The sequence below is a fragment of the Erinaceus europaeus genome, unplaced genomic scaffold (genome assembly GCF_950295315.1).
Source record: "Erinaceus europaeus unplaced genomic scaffold, mEriEur2.1 scaffold_276, whole genome shotgun sequence".
In the NCBI taxonomy this organism is placed as follows: domain Eukaryota; kingdom Metazoa; phylum Chordata; class Mammalia; order Eulipotyphla; family Erinaceidae; genus Erinaceus; species Erinaceus europaeus.
The window spans coordinates 37,596-52,274 of record NW_026647267.1 but is presented as its reverse complement, the minus strand read 5'-3'; the positions used below and the strand labels follow the sequence as shown (position 1 = coordinate 52,274).

The 14,679-nt window shown below is 40.7% G+C and overlaps 1 protein-coding gene across 3 annotated transcripts in view; it reads right to left on the bottom strand.

The window, feature by feature from the left end:
• LOC103117547 (epidermal growth factor receptor kinase substrate 8) overlaps nt 1-11,680 on the bottom strand; it is a 133,630-nt gene extending 121,950 nt beyond the window's left edge. For 2 of the 3 annotated variants that reach the window (XM_060183889.1, XM_060183888.1), the window contains exon 1: nt 11,620-11,680. The gene's annotated coding sequence lies outside the window, so the exon portion shown is untranslated. The remainder of the gene's footprint in view (nt 1-11,619) is intronic. The other variant, XM_060183893.1, reaches the window with a different exon arrangement.
• Between the last annotated feature and the right edge of the window lie 2,999 nt (nt 11,681-14,679).

Below are 14,679 nucleotides of genomic sequence, written 5' to 3'. Positions count from 1 at the left end.
ACTATTCCAAGCTTTGGGTCCATGATTGCTCAACAATTTGTTTGGCTTCGTATGTTAACTCTCTTTTCAGTCATCAGATTCCAGATGTCATCAGGATGCCAGCCAGGCTTCCCTGGACTGAAGACCCCACCAATGTGTCCTGGAGCTCTGCTTCCCCAGAGACCCACCCTACTAGGGAAAGAGAGAGGCAGACTGGGAGTACGGACTCACCAGTCAACACCCATGTTCAGCGGGGAAGCAATTACAGAAGCCAGACCTTCTACTTTCTGCAATCCACAATGACCCTGGGTCCATGTTCCCAGAGGGATAGAGAATGGGAAAGCTATCAGGGGAGGGGGTAGGATATGGAGATTGGGTGGTGGGAATTGTGTGAAGTTGTACTCCTCCTACCCTATGGTTTTGTTAATTAATCCTTTCTTAAATAAAAAAAAAGAAGAAAAAGAAAGAGATACCTGCAGACCTGCTTCATAGTTTCTGAAACTTCCACCCTGCAGGCTGGGATTGGGTTTGAACCCAGGTCCTTGCACATGGAAATGTGTGTACTTATCTAGGTGTGCCACCACCTGGCCCCCAGTCTTAAAAGGTGTTTCAAGGTCTGAGATGTGTTTTTATAAATCTCAGCAAAGGTTATTATATAAGGATATATATGGTCCATCTACTATTCTTGTAAATAACCAGTTGATATTTACTGCCACAAGCACATCACTTCTGAACACATTGTCTCTAATAGAAATGAGGAGGGGGAAGAGCAGTGGGTTAAGTGCACGTTGTGTGATGCACAAAGGCCAGAGCAAGGATTCCAGTTTAAGCCCCTGGCTCCCCACCTGGAGGGGGGTCGCTTCACAAGTGTTAAAGCAGGTCTACAGGTGTCTATCTTTCTCCACCTCTCTCTGTCTTCCTCTCTTCTCTCCATTTCTCTCTGTCCGATCCAACAACATTATAGCCAGTGTGACCTCACTGGCATATAGTATGGCACGTCTTCAAATCAACAAATCATCATACTACTACGAATACGCTGTTTGCTTTTGTTTACCCCATCCACATTCTTCTTTTTTATTTTATTTACTTTTTATTTTTCTTGTCATCACTGGCAGTCACTATTTTTAAATAGAAAGAGACAGAGATAGAAAGGAAGAGACACCACAGCACCAAAGCTGAAGCCGGTGCTGAGGGACTCCACTGAGGCATACTGGGGCTCAGACCTGGGTCACACAGAGCACACAGGTGTCCTCTGAGGTTAATTATCTCACCAGTACCAAGCTTGTGTTTTATTTTAGGTCTAACAGAAACATCTTGACATTTTGTTTAATGCTTATAGATATCTCTGTGCTAAGACAGCTGACTCATGGCCACAACTTACATAAATACAGCAAAGCAAAGTAACTTTAAGGAAGAAAAAAAAAAAGACATAAAAGATCAAAGAAAAACAAGAAATTACTGGACATGCTGACTCATTACAATCAAGAACAGATGCATCTAACTTTTGGTGGCAGTATGCTATTGTAAGTTTGTTTTCTTTCCCTTATAATGCTTCAACAAATGATGAAAAAAATTCACTATAAAATAGGACAATAATTCCCCCGCCAGTTCTGATTGCAGAGGAAAAGTTTAAAGCTATGTGACATGAGTGAACTCCTTCTAGTTAGCACTGCAAGGAAATAATCAACAGATTGAAATCATTGATGTAGATAATCCTACTAAATTACTTGTCCTACAGTCTAACTACTTATGTTCCAGTGATGGAAAGTTATGTGCCTCAAGTGTGGACAACTGTTAGTAAGATAACATAAGTGGAATTAGTTATCAGCCTCAGGCAAAAATTAGTAAAGTCATGGGTCCATTGAAATATACTTCGAGCGGGTCGGGCAGTGGCACAGTGGGTTAAGCGCATGTGGCACAAAGTGCCGGGACCAGCGTAAGGATCCCGGTTCAAGCCCTCAGCTCCCCAACTGCAGGGCAGTCACTTCACAGGTGGTGAAGCAGGTCTGCAGGTGTCTGTCTTTCTCTCCCCCTCTCTGTCTTCCCCTCCTCTCTCCATTTCTCTCTGTCCTATCCAACAACGAACAACATCAACAATGGCAATAATAATAACCACAATGAGGCTACAACAACAAGGGCAACAAAAGGGGGAAAAAATGGCCTCCAGGAGCGGTGGATTCATGGTGCAGGCACCAAGCCCAGCAATAACCCTGGAGGAAAAAAGAGGAAAAAAAAAAAGAAGAAGAAATGGAAAGAAATATACTTCAAATATACCTACAAGCTTTTTCCAAAATGAAGACCCCAAATCTCATCTGTTATATTCTTGCCTTCATGTTCCTGATTATAAAACAATTTGTTCTGTTTTATATCTTAATGCTTTTTCAGCCACCAAGTTGCAGATGCCAACCTGACTTCCCTGGACAGAGTACCTCACCAATGTGTCCTGGACCACTACCTCTCCAGAGCCCTGCCCCACTAGGGAAAGACAGGGACAGGCTGGGAGTATGGATCGACCAGTCAATGCCCCTGCTTAGTGGAGAAGCAATTACAGAAGCCAGATGTTCCACCTTCCGCATCCCATAATGATCCTGGACATGATCCATGTTCCCATAGGGATAAAGAACAGAAAAACTTTCAAGGGAGAAGAGGAGATACGGAACTCTGGTGGTGGAAATTCTGTAGATTTGTAACCCCCTTATCCTATGGTCTTGTTGATATTTTTATTTTATAAATTTCCTAATTAGACTTAGATACCCTCCTCACATATTTCCTATTACAGTTCTCTCACTCACTCCAAAGCTAACCTTAGCAAAGCAAGGACTGCAAAAGCTGAATAAGGGCAAGAGACTGGCATACTTTAATGATGACTCTTTAATCACTATCAGGCCACCCCATTAGCTGGGGCCCTAGTCAGGAAGTCCTGAGATTCCCAAACAGACTTGATGGGCCTAGACCTCGAATAAATCACTCTCTCCATTGTTACCGGTCATTTCTATCAGGAACAACACAATAGACCCCTTTGTGGACCCCCCATAGAACCCTGCCCTCAACTTGGATCAACAATAGTAGAGAATGTTCCATCCTTTGAAGGGAGAATGGACAACATACTTTATGCTACACCCGAGGAAGATGGGTCAATATTGGGGTAGCTTGGAATGTTCCTACTCATCACCACAGAATGTGAGCTCAGATCTACAGGGATGCAGAGGTCACATAGCTGAATATGGACCCCAGGCCAAATCAAATTGTTGGGGTTTACAGTCAACGATATTTATACCCCTTTCCCATATTAGGGAGCTACTATCTTCCCTGATCCAGCTTTCTGTTTCTTTTCCAGCCATGATAACATCTTCCCATACAATAACTTGGGTCCACCTGCATATCAGATTTCAGGCTCAGGGAAAAGCAAAACAACAAAAACAACAACAACAACAACAACAACAACAACAACAACAAAAAACACCTACTATATCCACAGGCCCTTTGGAATATAATTAAAATATGCCTACAAAATGGAGGACACCCCCAACTCTTCATCTGCACTACCCCAGCCTTTAGGTCCATGACTGTTCAACAATTTGTTTGGCTTTGTATGTTAACTCTCTTTTTAGCCACCAGGTTCCAGATGCTAACATGATGCCAACCAGACTTCCCTGGGCAGACAACCCCACCAATATATCCTGGAGCTCCGCTTCCCCAAAGTCCCACCCTACTACGGAAAGAGAGAGGCAGACTGGGAGTATGGATTGGCCCGTCAATGCCCATGTTCGGCAGGGAAGCAATTACAGAAGCCAGACCTTCTGCCTTCTGCATCCCACAATGACCTTGGGTCCATACTCCCAGAGGGATAAAGAATGGGAAAGTTATCAGGGGAGGGGATGGGATACAGAGATCTGGTGGTGGGAATTATGTGGAGTTGTACCCCTCTTATCGTATGGTTTTGCCAATGTTTCCTTTTTATAAATAAAAAAAAATAATTAATAACCTTCTTCACTATAGTACTAACTAAAACAGATACAGAAGCCAATTGATAGACTCTGTTTTCAAACCAAGGGAGTGACTTGGGGGAGCTTGTGCATGTATATACTTTACAGAGTGACCCAAGCCAAACTAACAACAAAGGAAGAGAGGAAGCTTAAAGAAGCTACAACACCGGCCCTTTAAATAGTGTAAGTTCTTGATGGATGAAAAGGTAAGCTGGGGACCCAGGCAGTGGCACAACTGGTTGACTGCACACATTACAGTGTGCAAGGACACAGGTTCAAGTCCCTGGTCCCCACCTGCAGAGGGAAAGCTTCATGAGTGGTGAAGCAAGGCTGAAGTTGTCTCTTTCACTCACCCTCTCTGGCTCCCCTTCCCTTCTCAATTTCTCTATGTCTCTATCCTTAATTAATTAATTAATTAATTAATTAAAAGGAGAAGGTAAGCTGTTACTCATGACAAGAGCCTAGAGGGCAAAAAGAAACACAGCAATAGTAATCAGGAGCACTCTCCTGGGAGCTGAGTCATTAATTTTAAAGGTCAGCTATGATACTTAACAGCACCATACCACCTTGAGGAAAGAAATACATATTTCACATGAAAAATCTAAGTCCAATGTTTATGTTCTGTGGCTTACTTGAACTTAAATCACACAGAAGAGCTAGGATTTTTGAATAAACTAAATTTTTAAAATGGATATTTCAGAGATGCCATTTCCAAAAGCATTGAAAGCAAAATAGGGTTTGATATCAAACATTCCTGAAAAGTTATTCAATGGAACAAAAACATGCTCTAACGTAGAGCTGAGGAAATAAAATATAAAAGCAGGTTAGGGTCAAGCACACAGCCCTCCTAGACAGCTTGCTTTGCCAGGCACACAACTCAGATGTGAGTCGAGTTCGCACTTCACTGGGGGAAGCTCCATGTTATGGCATCTTTCCCTCACTCCCCTCTCTGCCTCTCTCTACATGGAAAAGCCAGTCCAGAGCAATGATAAAACAAACAGAAACAATTAATCAGGACAGAAATTATATAGCAGGGGGCTGGGCGGTATACCCGGTTAAGCACACATGGCACAAGGGCCTGAGCAAAGATCTGGGTTTGAGCCTTCAGCTCCCCACCTGCTGTGGAAGGGGGCTGGGTGGGTAGTGAAACAGGTCTTCAGGTGTCTCTTTCTTTCTCCCTCTCTATCGTCCCTTCTCTCAACTTCTCTTTGTCCTATACAACAACAAAATAGAAAAAATGACCACCAGGAACAGTGAATTCTTAATGCAATACTTAATACATACAGAACATGTAAGAAGTCCCAGGCTCAATCCCCAAGAAGCACCAATAGGCAATAGCAGTGCTCTGGTAAAAAAAATAAATAAATAAGCAAAAATCTGGCCACAAAGTAGGACATTTTATAAGTCTCTTTTAATATGTGTTCCAAGTATACTGTCAACAAATTCCCAGCTGTAGGTTAGTACTGTTTTATCAGAGAAGGCCTTTCATTCACTGTCATATCTGAAGGAAAACTTTCCAAGATACACAATGCTGAGTTGGTTTTCCCATACCTTGAGTATGTCAATGTAGGGGCTGGAGAGATGTCACTCCAGTAGAGCACAGACCTTGCAAGTCTGCAGTCCCAGACCTGATCCCCAGGGCCACGCTCTGCCAGAGCTGAGTGGTGGTCTGAGCTAGCAGGTGTGCTTGTTCACTCTCTGTATCTCTCTCTCCCATAAAACTCATATTTCAATTTATAATCTCTTCTTGCACTCTATGGAAAGTAGAGTGCTACTGTTTGTAATAAGAGGTACTTTGTACTATTAGCCACTAAGAGACAAACCCAAGTACAACCTTTCCTTTTAACACTTGGTTCTCTATCACCAGTTTAATTTAACTCCAAGCACTGAACTGGGCACCTGAAAGGTAAAGATTCAGGGGGACGAGGGTTGCTGGGTTGTGGTGCACCTGGTTAAGTGCACATTATACTAAGTATAAGGATCCAGGTTTGAGCCCCCCTAACCCCCCCACTTGCAGCGAGAATGTTTCACAAGTGGTGAAGCAGATCTATAGGTGGATTTCTTTCTCTCTTCCTCCTCTCTCAATTCCTCTCTGTCCTATCCAATAAAATGGGGGGGGGGGATGACTGCCAGGAGCAGTGGACTGGTAATGCTAACACTAAGCCCCAGCGACTAGATCCCCCCTCCCAAAAGTAAAGATTCAAAAGGATGGGGGGGTTAGATAGGGGCACACCTGGTTGAACACACGTTACCATGAATAAGAATCCAAGATCAATGCCACCTGCAGCAGGGGAAGCTTTACAATTGGAAGACCGGTGTTTCAGGTGTCTCTATATCTCTCTTACCCCTCCTTCTCAATATCTCTCAATCATAAAAAAGAGAGGGTTGAAAGAAAGAAAGAAAAAAGAGGGAGAAAAGAAAGAAAAGAGGGAGGAAGAAAAGGAAGGAGAGAGAGGTGGAGGGAGGAAAAGTGGCAGCCAGGAGCAGTGGATTCATCATGCAGGCACTAAGCCCCAGTGATAACCCTGCTGACAATTCAAGCAAAGTCAACCAGATAGCTGAAACTGGACTGCTCACAGATACAGGGTCTACAAGCTGAGGGACTCACGTTTGGCAACTCATAAATGAAACTTTGAGCTTTCTGGAGATGGGCATACTCTCCATCTCTACTTCATTCTTCTGTGCTTCTCGATGGCTTCCTATGTCACTAAGAATAAATGTAAGCCTGACAAGTAGGCACAGTGCGAATGCACATTAGTACTAGTTGGTCTCTCACTTGCTCATGAATACTTCCATTCCCTGCTGCACCCGAACCACAGTCCCCATCAATAAGTACATTGCAAATTATAAGGCAGCCTCTTTTTCTTCACCCCCTCCTCAGGAACTAAAAAAAAAAAGGAGATGAGCCACATGACCCCCCATCTGCATATAAAATAAGAAAGTTTTCACTAGCACAAAAGGTTAGACATTGAATATTGTTTTGACAATACACAATGATAAACTTCTATGACATCTAAAATATTCCATTTGCTTGTTTCAGAAATGTATCTTTTTTATTTATTTAATAATGATCAACAAGGTCACAGGATAAGAGGGGTACAGTTCCCACCATCAGAGTTCTGTGTGCAATTGGAAGCTTTCCTATTTTTATTATTATTACTATTTTTTTATAAAAAGGAAACATTGAGAAAACCATAGGACAAGAGGGGTAGAACTCCACACAATTCCCACCACAAGGAGTCCATATCCCATCCCCTCCCTTGATAGTTTTCCTATTCTTTAACCCTCTGGGAGTATGGACCCCAGGTCATTGTGGGATGCAGAAGGAGGAAGGTCTGGCTTCTGTAATTGCTTCCCTGCTGAACATGGGCGTTGACTGGTCGATCCATACTCCCAGCCTGCTTCTCTCTTTCCTTAGTGGGGACCATCTGGGAGCATGGACCCAGGACCATTATGAGGTGCAGAAGGTGGAAGGTCTGGCTTCTGTAATTGCTTCTCCACTGGACATGTGCTTGGCAGGTCAATCCATGCTCCCAGCTGTTTCAGAAATGTACCTTATAAAAAAAATTAAGAACAGGGTCCGGGTGGTGGACCTGCCTACGTGTTTTACAATGCCCAAGGATCGGGTTCAAGCCCCCGGTCCCCACTTGTAGGGGGAAAGCTTCACGAGTGGTGAAGCAATACTGCAGGTATCTCTCTGTCCCTCTCTCTCTCTCTCTCTCTCTCTCTCTACTTCCCCCTTCCCCTCAGTTTCTGACTGTCTCTAGCCAATAAATATAGATAGTAAAAAGTTAAGAAAAAAAGAATCTCTCTAAAAAATAATAATAAATTAAAATTAAAAAGGGGGGCCAGGCAGTGGTGCACTTGTTTAAGTGCACACATTACAGTACATAAGGACCCAGGTTCAAGCCCCTGGTCCCCACCTATAGGGGAAAAGCTTCACGAGCGGTGAAGCAGGGCTGCAGGTATCTCTCTGCTCTCCCCATCCCTACAGTCCCCTCTCGACTTATCTCTGTCTCTAATAATAAATTTTTTAATTAAAAAAAGAAAAGAAATGCATCTTAGCTGGCAGTGAGTTGCTCAGTAAGGGCTGCCCTCCATGGAAGGCACATCTCCAGGTCTACCCCAGCCTTGCCATCTCTGCCATGACTCTGACACTGAAGGTGACTGTCACCAGCACTTGACCTGTTGTTGGTCTTCAAGAAGAAAGTAGGGGGCCAGACAGTGGTTAAGCACTCACATTACATTATGCAAGGTCTCAGGTTCAAGCCCCTGGTCCCCATATGCAGGGGGGAAGAAGCTTCACGAGTGGTGAAGCAGGGATGCAGGTGCCTCTCTGTGTCTGTATCCCCTTCTCCTCACAATTTCTGTCTCTAGTCAATAAAAAAATAAACAAAAATATGTAAAAAAAAAAAAAGTTCCAAAAAAAAAGAAGTAATACATCTTTATTCACCAAAAAAAAAGTATTTTAGCAAAAAAAAAAAAATGGCTGGCAACAGCTTATCTTCATATGATTTGAAAATCAATCCTTTTTGAATAATCCAAATGCTCAGGGCAACTGTGAGCCACGTCTTCTGATTTAATCAAGCCCTGTAAACAGAATTCTGTCATCTCGGAAATGTTTCTCCTTTGTTACAAGGTATATTGAAGAGTTAAGTTCAGACTATTAAATTTTACAATAAGGGTTTCACCATTTAAAAAAGAGTTTTTCACTCACTTGAGGGATTTTTCACCTGATGTGAACTTCACACAAAAGGTTCAAAGAATTAGAATATTTTCTGAATAGGATCATTCTTTCCCTACTACCCCTGCATAAAATGGTATCATTTATTTTTCACATAGACATGAGTATTTCAATCATCCTCAGACTGACAGCAAGAAGCCACTATATATGCTATTATCTTACCCTGACAGCTTGTACTCCACACTTGGAAATGAAAGACAGAAAATACTTGGGAGTTGGGCGGTAGCACAGCGGATTAAGCGCAAGGACTGGTGTAAGGGTCCTGGTTCAAGCCTCCAGCTCCCCACCTGCAGAGGGGTTAGTTTCACAAGTGGTGAAGCAGGTCTGCAGGTGTCTATCTTTCTCTCCTCGTCTCTGTCTTCCCCTCCTCTCTCCATTTCTCTCTTTCCTATCCAACAACGACGACATCAATAACAATAATACTGTGTGTATGTGTGTGTGTGTGTGTGTGTGTGTGTGTACACACGGACATGCATGTCCAGACAAAAGGAAGCTAGATGATTAATCACTACATATCTATTCCCTTAAATTTTTACTTCATCTTACACATGAAACATTTATAGTAAGAAGGTAGTTTTAAGTGATCAATGATTAAGTCTGAAGTTAAACTCTGTATTTGTAAAATTCTAACATTATTCCCAGAAACAGCTCACTAGCTACAGATTTACTAATTTCCATATATTTGTAGTAAATAACCTTAGACTGATATGCTGATCTATCTTTAGAGCTGAACTTTGGCATTTTCACATAGATGACTGTATCTCAAAGAACACATAATTACATACAATTTCTCAAGGTGATGTACTGAAATAAGAGCCTTTTTTTTAATCAATGATGAATTCCATCTTGAGATCAACTGTGCACAACTCCTATGGACTTTTACCACATAATTATGATGCTGGCAACAACGAGGAGAAATCAACAAAGTCAGGAGTTACCTGAACTCCATGCTGTACTGAGCACTTTCTACATACTATTTCATTAACCCTATCATATGCATGATCTCATAACCATATATGCATTTTACAGCTTTAAAATGTAAAGTTCAGAGATAATACAGACCATCAATTTTTGCAATTATTGGTTGGTCAAGGCTATGAGCCTACAACTTTCTGTAAGGTATGAATACACACAGGTGAATACACACAGAAAAAATAAATGGTAACCCATCCTACAACTATGTTTCTTTGGACTGGTCAATAGTTTCTTTGGGAAGTGAAAGAAGTAATTTAGGCATGAAAATTGAATAAGCCACTGAGTACTAAGTAAGAACAACATTTCTCAAAAGTATTAAAGACTATGATTTCCAATTTTATAAAGAAAACATAAAAGTAGTTGCTAGATGATTCAGCCAAGCAATAAATTAGAGGTCTGAGCAGTTACAGGACCACTTAAACTACTGAGGTAGCTCTGAAGATTAAAGGACAGGTCACTAACCATTGAGAAAAGCCCTGAACACAGCCTCCTCAGTCAATTAGCAAGAAACTGAGTAGCAAAGTGTGTGAGGAAAATGCAACATTTTATTCTAGACTAAAATACAGAAAGTCAGCAGTTACAAAACTGGATTTAAAATAAAATGACCAAACCACCTAGCTATATACACAGTAGAACCTCTAACACTTAAATCCCGGGTCTATAGGAAGAGACCAATTGCTCTACCATCTGGTCAGTATGTCTCTCCCAAAGTATAGATAAATACTGTCAAAATAGATACTGGGGAGTGATAATGTACATCATCAACATCATACTTGGCACCTTTAGAAAGCCTAGATATACTTCCTGGGAGACCAAGAAGAAGACAATATGTGAAAAAACTTTTACCCACACAGAGATAAGGCCACACCATGTCCTAGATGTCTAGAAGAACAACAAGAAAAACAAAGCAAGCTAAAAAAGAAGAGTATACAAAGAAGGAAAAGAAAAGAGGAAAAAAAGAAGAAGAAAAGAAAAAAGAAGAAGAAACACTGTGTCCCATGCCACACAAAGCCAAGGCATTTAGAGAAATGGCTAAAACTCCAGATAAGAGAAGAAAAAACATCAAAACTTGATTTTATCATAGCAAGAATGGGAAATTCTGAATACAGGAAATAAAACAAGAAGGCTTTAGTGGAAAATTCCATTTCAATAATCCACACACTAATTTTTCAAGTATTTTTTGTGTGGCTGAGAAAACTGCAGTTCTAAAAATTCAAATGTCGTCATATGTGGATTTGACTCCTTTGCTTCTCTTGGTCTGTCCCTTCCCCTCCTCTTCTTTCTGGCTTACCAAATCTCCCTGCCCCCTTACAATCAATATGTAAGATGTCCTGTCCTACTATCATTACAGGCACATTACATTTAAATGTATGTTTAAAATGTCTCTCTGTATGTAATAGTTAATTTTCATTGCATTCACTGTGACAGTTCATAATTCAATCTCTCTACCTTACTTTTTAAAAACAAAACACTTTTATAACCACAGTTTCAATTTATTTTCACAACACGTCATCTGGAAGGTAAGCAGATTCAACAGGCATATCATTCCCATTCAGAAAAGAGATAAATGGGTTGAGTGGTGTTGCACCTGGTCGACCACACACCTGACCATGCACAAGGACCCAGACACCCAGTTCCTCCATGTGGGCAGTGGGAGGGAGTTTCATCATGCCATAATAAATTTATTTACTTATTTAAATAAATAAAATACAGAAAAATGGACACAAAGTTCATGCCAGGGGTACCTGCAGAAGAATCATGAACTAAGAAAGGTTCTAGCCCCAAATTGGGAGGCCATTGGAGGAAGGGTATTACCTATACCTCAAACTAGAAGTATTTTATGAATAATTGTAGTATTTCTCTGAGTGTATTCAAATGTCACATTTTCTAAGAAAAATTCTTTAAAGATGCTACTGTTTCTATAAATGAACTTACCTCAAAAATGAAAACAAGCTCCAAGTCCTTTTGATCCAATGATAGCTGTACTCAAGATGTCCTGCAGATAAAAGGAGATGAAAACAAGTCAAATATCACTCATTTAAGGACAATATACTTTTTTTTGTTCATTTGTTTCTTTGTTTAGAAAATAAGATTAGTCTTTTTTTCATACTTTCAAAAATCTAGATTCAAAACTACATAGGTAGAAAAGAAAAACACAGATCAGGAAGGATCACATAGTATAATAAACATGTTAATATAACATATTACATGATTTAATCCTTATAGTAATTAAGATAAAGATTGAACAGATCAAGATATTAAATTTTAAACTAGATTTGAAAACATGTATAGAATTTATCTGTGCATCTTTTAACGCTGCTTATAATTGTATGAGTATGTTATATTCTGCTGGTGCTCACATGGAGTGGCTCCAACGGGGGGGGGGGGTGGTAAACCTCCGACCCTCCCTCACCAGCTCTAGTGGCTGCGTGAATTAGAAAGAGGCATTGGGAGATATTCTGGTACGAACATCTGTTTATTTGGAGATGGGTACAGGCTTTTATACCGAGTTAAACAAAGAACATTTTTTACATGTGTCAGAAATTACAGGTTTCTTAAAGGTCAGCTTGCCCCCATGGAAGGGGGTTGGTATGACAAGAATTGATGAGATACATAAAGGTCAAGACAATTAGTTTCCATGATGCAGGCAAGTTAATTATCCAAAGGTATTTGAGAAAAGCATAGGGGTTAAACCAGTAAGGTGAGGTAAAGAAGAAGAAAAAACAAAGCTTAATGTAAATCACAGATATCAAAGGACACAAGGAAATAGAATATGAGGTCTCACTGTTGGGGACTGGCAGGGATGTATGATACAGTGTGTTCTCCTATATGATCAAAGGTGAAGTTATAGTGAATGTGTGAATTTTGAATGACTATAGTGAACTTTGAGTGAACCCTTGAGCAGGCAGCCATTTGGCCTGCTAGCAGGGGAACTAAGTGTGAGAGGCTTGTAGGCTTTCTGTGAGCTTGAGAGACTAACAAGGAGAAACTGAGTCTGGGAGACTTTTCCTCTTGGCTCATCTCTATAAAGAGAGAGGCTAACAAGTGAGGGACCTCCATCCAAAGGTGGGAGAGCTCCCCTAAGCTCTAACAAGCTTTCACATAGCCCCACAATATTCAATTATCTTATTAATGTAATTGGACCTGTATATTGTATCCAGGCCATATAGATAAGCATAGTAGCCAAGAATGTAAAATGTAAACCCATATTCAACATGAATGCCATTAAATGGCCAACAGCGGTGCAACATACATGCTGTTAGAATACTTTCCAAATATGTACTACCCATATGCATTAAAAGAATATACATTTTTTTGCCTCCAGGGTTATTGCTGGGGCTTGGTGCCGGCACTACAAATTCATTGCTCCTGGAGGCTATTTTTTCCCTTTTGTTGCCCTTGCTGTTTACTGTTGTCCTTGCGCTTTGTGCCATGTGCACTTAACCTGCTGCACTACCGCCTGGCCACCACATGTGTGATATTTTTAAAAGGTAAATAAATAAATACCCCAAATGGGCAGAGACAAGGGCAAATAATTCATACTTCAAATTTTAAACTACCACAAATGCTTTACCATTAGAGAACTACCACAAACACCTATCAATTTAAAAAAAAAAACCTCTAGTAATTACAATATGACTTTTTTATCACACAAGTCTAACAGCAGTGAAAATGAAAAATGAACTGTGGAGTATAGGATGCATGAATCTGAATCCCAACTCTAACTTAAGAGGAAATACTGGGGTTGGGTGGTGACGCACCTGTTGAGCACACCTGTTACAATGCACAACGACACAGGTTCGAGCCCCCAGTCCCCACCTGCAAAGGGAAAGCTTGGGCTGCAGGTGTCTCTTCCTCTCTATCTCCACTTTCTTGATTTCTGACTGTATCCAATAAATAAATAAATAAAGATAACACAATTTTTAAAAGGAGTGATAATACTGAAGATCAGCTTTTTCACTCTTCAGAGCACAGCATAATAAAATCTCACTTAGCCTGAGATTATACCTATATGGTATGCGTAGCAATGGCATAATATAAACTGAAAAGCTATGTGGTTAGATAAATCGGTCCCATAGGCTGTATGCTAAACTACTGCATTTTACTCTAAAACGATTCACTCTTTCTTCAATCTTATGTTAGAAAAAGTTCTAATGAAGTTGGTAACCAAATCAATCCAAAGCAAGCTGCTAAGAAGTAGTAGACAGAGATCTTTGGAGATGGGCTAGTCACTCAGAGGTAGACAAAAGAAATAGGTAGATTAATATAGCAAGAGTGAAAGAAAACATAAGTTATGATGAAATAATTTCTAAGGCATCCTAAAATATATGATATGGAACTACAGAACTATGAACATAATAATAGATTCCAACAATACATTTTTCCTACAACCTACATAATGAATATGCATATCAATTAACTGTACTGTGCTTAGGAGAGCTGGCAAGTGCTTGCTGCATATGAGAAAATTACTACTCTAATAATAGTCCCAAAATAAATAAATTCTCACATTTAAAAGATTATAATTTGACTCACATAGTTGGCAGGAAGGTGACTGATTTGTTGTTGTGTTTGAATATCACATTGCTAGGCATGTTAAATAAAGAAAATGCCGATACAGTTATGGAACAGATATTAGTGGCTCAGACCTAGTAATATAAAGACCTATGTTAGACACACCAGTATAAACACTCCTCAAGAAGTTCACACTTCGGGGGCTGGAAGCACACCATGTTAAATGCACATGGCACAAAGCTCAAGGACAGGAGTAAGGATCCTGGTTCCAGCCCCCAGCTCCCCACCTGCAGGGAGTCGCTTCACAAGCAGTGTAGCAGCTCTGCAGATGTCTATCTTTCTGTCCGTCTTCCCCTCCTCTCTCCATTTCTCTATCCTACCCAACAAAAACAGCTATAACAACAATAACAAGTACAAGGGCAACAAAATGGGAAAAATAGCCACCATGAGTAGTAGATTCGTAGTACAAGCACCGAGCCC